Source organism: Daphnia pulicaria, chromosome 6, assembly GCF_021234035.1.
Source record: "Daphnia pulicaria isolate SC F1-1A chromosome 6, SC_F0-13Bv2, whole genome shotgun sequence".
Taxonomy (NCBI): domain Eukaryota; kingdom Metazoa; phylum Arthropoda; class Branchiopoda; order Diplostraca; family Daphniidae; genus Daphnia; species Daphnia pulicaria.
Window position 1 is genome coordinate 24060591 of NC_060918.1, and position 7247 is coordinate 24067837.

The window sequence follows — 7247 nt, forward strand, 5'->3', positions numbered from 1 at the left end:
TTTGGGACGTTTTTTGGTATTTCTTCAACACCAATGCAACCTGTCACATTTAATGAGTTTTCTCTTATAATTATTGTAAATAGAGTATTCTACACTAATTCAACATGAAAAATACCATTACATGTGATAGGAAAGGTCTCCACCACGATTTGGAAATATTTCAGACTAGATGTTTGGGACGTTTTTTTGGTATTTCTTCAACACCAATGCAACTTGTCACATGTAGTGAGTTTTCTCTTATAAATATTGTAAAACAGAATATTCTACACTTATTCAACATGAAAATTACCATTACTTGTGATAGGAAAGGTCTCCACTACGATTTGGAAATATTTCATGCTAGATGTTTGGGACGTTTTTTGGTATTTCTTTGACACCAATGCAACCTGTCACATGTAATGAGTTTTCTCTTATAGATATTGTAAAAGAGAGTATTCTACACTGATTCAACATGAAAAATACCATTACATGTGATAGGAAAGGTCTCCACTACGATTTGAAAATATTTCAGGCTAGATGTTTGGGACGTTTTTTTGGTATTTCTTCAACACCAATGCAACTTGTCACATTTAGTGAGTTTTCTCTTATAAATATTGTAAAACAGAGTATTCTACACTTATTCAACATGAAAAATACCATTACTAGTGATAGGAAAGGTCTCCACTACGATTTGAAAATATTTCAGGCTAGATGTTTGGGACGTTTTTTTGGTATTTCTTCAACACCAATGCAACTTGTCACATGTAGTGAGTTTTCTCTTATAAATATTGTAAAACAGAATATTCTACACTGATTCAACATGAAAAATACAATTACATGTGATAGAGAGGTCTCCACCAAGATTTGGAAATATTTCATGCTAGATGTTTGGGACATTTTTTGGTATTTCTTCAACACCAATGCAACCTGTCACATGTAATGAATTTTCTCTTTTAATAATTTTTAAACAGAGTATTCTACACTTATTCAACATGAAAAATATCATTACATGTGATAGAAAAGGTCTCCACCACGATTTGGAAATATTTCATGCTAGATGTTTGGGACGTTTTTGGGTATTTCTTCAACACCAATGCAACCTGTCATATGTAATGAGTTTTCTCTTATAATTATTGTAAAATAGAGTATTCTATACTAATTCAACATGAAAAATACCATTACATGTGATAGGAAAGGTCTCCACCACGATTTGGAAATATTTCAGGCTAGATGTTTGGGACGTTTTTTTGGTATTTCTTCAACACCAATGCAACTTGTCACATGTAAAGTTTTCTCTTATAAATATTGTAAAACAGAGTATTCTACACTGATTCAACATGAAAAATACCATTACATGTGATAGGAAAGGTCTCCACCACGATTTGGAAATATTTCAGGCTAGATGTTTGGGACGTTTTTTTGGTATTTCTTCAACACCAATGCAACTTGTCACATGTAGTGAGTTTTCTCTTATAAATATTGTAAAACAGAGTATTCAACATGAAAAATACCATAACTTGTGATAGGAAAGATCTCCACTACGATTTGGAAATATTTCATGCTAGATGTTTGGGACGTTTTTTGGTATTTCTTCAACACCAATGCAACCTGTCACATTTAATGAGTTTTCTCTTATAATTATTGTAAATAGAGTATTCTACACTAATTCAACATGAAAAATACCATTACATGTGATAGGAAAGGTCTCCACCACGATTTGGAAATATTTCAGGCTAGATGTTTGGGACGTTTTTTTGGTATTTCTTCAACACCAATGCAATTTGTCACATGTAGTGAGTTTTCTCTTATAAATATTGTAAAACAGAGTATTCTTCACTTATTCAACATGAAAAATACCATTACTTGTGATAGAAAAGGTCTCCACTACGATTTGAAAATATTTCAGGCTAGATGTTTGGGACGTTTTTTTGGTATTTCTTCAACACCAATGCAACTTGTCACATTTAGTGAGTTTTCTCTTATAAATATTGTAAAACAGAATATTTTACACTTATTCAACATGAAAATTACCATTACTTGTGATAGGAAAGGTCTCCACTACGATTTGGAAATATTTCATGCTAGATGTTTGGGACGTTTTTCGGTATTTCTTCGACACCAATGCAACCTGTCACATGTAATGAGTTTTCTCTTATAGATATTGTAAAAGAGAGTATTCTACACTGATTCAACATGAAAAATACCATTACATGTGATAGGAAAGGTCTCCACCAAGATTTGGAAATATTTCATGCTAGATGTTTGGGACATTTTTTGGTATTTCTTCAACACCAATGCAACCTGTCAAATGTAATGAATTTTCTCTTTTAATAACTTTTAAACAGAGTATTCTACACTTATTCAACATGAAAAATATCATTACATGTGATAGAAAAGGTCTCCACCACGATTTGGAAATATTTCATGCTAGATGTTTGGGACGTTTTTGGGTATTTCTTCAACACCAATGCAACCTGTCACATGTAATGAGTTTTCTCTTATAATTATTGTAAAATAGAGTATTCTTTACTAATTCAACATGAAAAATACCATTACATGTGATAGGAAAGGTCTCCACCACGATTTGGAAATATTTCATGCTAGATGTTTGGGACGTTTTTTGGTATTTCTTCGACACCAATGCAACCTGTCACATGTAATGAGTTTTCTCTTATAGATATTGTAAAAGAGAGTATTCTACACTGATTCAACATGAAAAATACCATTACATGTGATAGGAAAGGTCTCCACCACGATTTGGAAATATTTCATGCTAGATGTTTGGGACATTTTTTGGTATTTCTTCAACACCAATGCAACCTGTCACATGTAATGAATTTTCTCTTTTAATAATTTTTAAACAGGGTATTCTACACTTATTCAACATGAAAAATATCATTACATGTGATAGGAAAGGTCTCCACCACGATTTGGAAATATTTCATGCTAGATGTTTGGGACGTTTTTGGGTATTTCTTCAACACCAATGCAACCTGTCACATGTAATGAGTTTTCTCTTATAATTATTGTAAAATAGAGTATTCTATACTAATTCAACATGAAAAATACCATTACTAGTGATAGGAAAGGTCTCCACTACGATTTGAAAATATTTCAGGCTAGATGTTTGGGACGTTTTTTTGGTATTTCTTCAACACCAATGCAACTTGTCACATGTAGTGAGTTTTCTCTTATAAATATTGTAAAACAGAATATTCTACACTTATTCAACATGAAAATTACCATTACTCGTGATAGGAAAGGTCTCCACTACGATTTGGAAATATTTCATGCTAGATGTTTGGGACGTTTTTTGGTATTTCTTTGACACCAATGCAACCTGTCACATGTAATGAGTTTTCTCTTATAGATATTGTAAAAGAGAGTATTCTACACTGATTCAACATGAAAAATACCATTACATGTGATAGGAAAGGTCTCCACTACGATTTGAAAATATTTCAGGCTAGATGTTTGGGACGTTTTTTTTGGTATTTCTTCAACACCAATGCAACTTGTCACATTTAGTGAGTTTTCTCTTATAAATATTGTAAAACAGAGTATTCTACACTTATTCAACATGAAAAATACCATTACTAGTGATAGGAAAGGTCTCCACTAAGATTTGAAAATATTTCAGGCTAGATGTTTGGGACGTTTTTTTGGTATTTCTTCAACACCAATGCAACTTGTCACATGTAGTGAGTTTTCTCTTATAAATATTGTAAAAAAAAGAATATTCTACACTGATTCAACATGAAAAATACCATTACATGTGATAGAGAGGTCTCCACCAAGATTTGGAAATATTTCATGCTAGATGTTTGGGACATTTTTTGGTATTTCTTCAACACCAATGCAACCTGTCACATGTAATGATTTTTCTCTTTTAATAATTTTTAAACAGAGTATTCTACACTTATTCAACATGAAAAATATCATTACATGTGATAGAAAAGGTCTCCACCACGATTTGGAAATATTTCATGCTAGATGTTTGGGACGTTTTTTGGTATTTCTTCAACACCAATGCAACCTGTCACATTTAATGAGTTTTCTCTTATAATTATTGTAAATAGAGTATTCTACACTAATTCAACATGAAAAATACCATTACATGTGATAGGAAAGGTCTCCACCACGATTTGGAAATATTTCAGGCTAGATGTTTGGGACGTTTTTTTGGTATTTCTTCAACACCAATGCAACTTGTCACATGTAGTGAGTTTTCTCTTATAAATATTGTAAAACAGAATATTCTACACTTATTCAACATGAAAATTACCATTACTTGTGATAGGAAAGGTCTCCACTACGATTTGGAAATATTTCATGCTAGATGTTTGGGACGTTTTTTGGTATTTCTTTGACACCAATGCAACCTGTCACATGTAATGAGTTTTCTCTTATAGATATTGTAAAAGAGAGTATTCTACACTGATTCAACATGAAAAATACCATTACATGTGATAGGAAAGGTCTCCACAACGATTTGGAAATATTTCATGCTAGATGTTTGGGACGTTTTTTGGTATTTCTTCAACACCAATGCAACCTGTCACATGTAATGAGTTTTCTCTTATAATTATTGTAAAATAGAGTATTCTACACTAATTCAACATGAAAAATACCATCAGCTGCATACTTTCGGAGTATGCCACTGTCTAAATCCAGGTAACCCAACCGAAAATTCAACTTTAAAACATCCAAGGAAGTGTCTTTAATACGTATAGGGGAAAATATTCCATTACCCGATAATATTTCAAAAGTCTTTCATTTTTGAAAATCTATTTTCATCATTTTCTTAAGAAATTTTCGTGTTACGATTTCAATACTTTCGGATTGTGCCACGGTCAAAATCCACGTTACCCAAACGAAAATTTAACTTTAAAACATTCAAGAGAGTGTCTTTAATACGTAGAGGGGCAAATATTTCATAACCCGATAGGATTTCAAAAGTTATTCATGGTTGAAAATCTACTTTCATCATTTTTTTGGAGAAATTTTCGTGTAACGATTTCAATACTTTCGGAGTATGCTACGGTCTAAATCCACGTTACCCAACCAAAAATTCAACTTTAAAACATTCAAGGGAGTGTCTTTAATACGTAGAGGCGCAAATATTCCATTACCCGATAGGATTTCAAAAAATATTCATGGTTGAACTTTCATCATTTTTTGGAGAATTTTTTGTGTAAAGATTTCAATATTTTCGGAGTGTGCCATTGCCGACATTTACGTAACCCAAACAGAAATTCAATTTTAAACCTTTAATAGAGTGTCTATAATACGTAGAGGGGAAAATATTTCATTACCCGATAGGATTTCAAAATTTGTTCATGCTTGAAAATCTACTTTCATCATTTTTTGGAGAAATTTTCGTGTTACGATTTCAATACTTTCGGAGTATGCCACGGTCGAAATCAACGTTACTTAAACGAAAATTTAACTTTAAAACATTCAAGAGAGTGTCTCTAATACGTATAGACGAAAATATTTCATTACCCGATAGGATTTCAAAAGTTATTCATGGTTGAAAATCTACTTTCATCATTTTTTGGAGAAATTTTCGTGTTACGATTTCAATACTTTCGGATTGTGCCACGGTCGAAATCCACGTTACCCAAACAAAGATTTCAATACTTTCGGAGTATGCCACTGTCTATATGAGGAGGAGGTTGAGGAGGAGGAGGTTGAGGAGAAGAAGGAGGACGACATTGAGGAGGGGGAGTTTGAGGAGGGGGAGAATGAGGAGGAGGATGTTTAGGTGGAGGAGAATGAGGAGGAGGAGGTTGAGGAGGAGGAGTTTGAGGAGGAGGAGGTTGAGGAGGAGGAGATTGAGAGGAGGAGTTTGAGGAGGAGAAGAATGAGGAGGAGGAGAATGAGGAGGAGGATAATGAGGAAGAGGAGTTTGAGGAGGAGGAGATTGAGGAGGAGGAGAATGAGGAGGTTGAGGAGGAGGAGGTTAAGGATGAGGTTGAGGAGGAGGTTGAGGAGGAGGAGAATTAGGAGGAGGAGGTTGGGAGAATCGGGAGGAGGAGGAGGTTTGGGAGAATGAGGAGGAGGAGCATGAGGAGTAGGAGATATAGGAGGAGGAGATTGAGGAGGAGGGGGTTTAGGAGGAGGAGAATGAGGAGGTTGAGGAGGTTGAGGAGGAGGAGGATGAGGAGGAGGACAATGAGGAGGAGTAGGTTGAGGATATTGAGGAGGAGGAGAATTAGGAGGAGGAGGTTGAGGAGGTTGAGGGGGAGGAGAATTATGAGGAGGAGGTTGAGGAGGAGGAGAATGAGTAGGAGGAGGAGGAGGTTGAGGAGGAGGATAATTAGGAGGAGGAGGTTGAGGAGGAGGAGAATGAGGAGGAGGAGGTTGAGGAGGAGGAGGTTGAGGAGAAGGAGGTTAAGGAGGAGGACAATGAGGAGGAGGAGAATTAGGAGTAGGAGGTTGAGAAGGAATAGAATGAGGAGGAGAAGGTTGAGGATAAGGAGGTTGAGGAGGAGGAGGTTTGGGAGGAGGAAATTTTTGGAGATTGAGGAGGAGGAATTTTAGGAGGAGGAATTTGAGGAGGGGGAGAATGAGGAGGTTGAGGAGGAGGAGAATTAGGAGGAGGAGGTTTGGGGAGAATGAGTAGGAGGAGAATGAGGAGGAGGTTTTTGAGGAGGAGGAGATTGAGGAGGAGGAGAATAAGAAGGAGGAGGTTGAGGGGGAGGAGAATGAGGAGGAGGAGGTTGAGGAGGTTTGGGAGAATGAGGAGGCGGAGAATGAGGAGGAGGAGATTGAGGAGGAGAAGAATGAGGAGAGGAGGTTGAGGAAGAGGAGAATGAGGAGGAGGAGAATGAGGAGAGGAGGTTGAGGAGGAGGAGGAATTAGGAGGAGGAGGTTGAGGAGCTTTGGAGAATGAGGAGGAGGAGTTTGAGGAGGAGAAGAATGAGGAGGAGGAGGAGATTGAGATTGAGGAGGTTGAGGTTTTGAGGGGAAGGTTGGGGAGGAGGAGGTTGAGGCTGAGGAGGTTGAGGTTTAGGAGGAGAAGGTTGCGGAGGAGGAGGTTGAGGTTGAGGAGGAGAAGGTTGAGGAGGAGGATATTGAGGAGGAGGAGAATTAGGAGGAGGAGGTTGAGGAGGTTGAGGAGGAGGTTGAGGCAGGTTGAGGAGGAGGAAAATTAGGAGTAATAGGTTGAGGAGGAGGAGGTGGAGGAGGAGGAGAATGAGGAGGTTGAGGAGGAGGAGAATTAGGAGGAGGAGGTTTAGGAGGTTTTGGAGAATTAGGAGGAG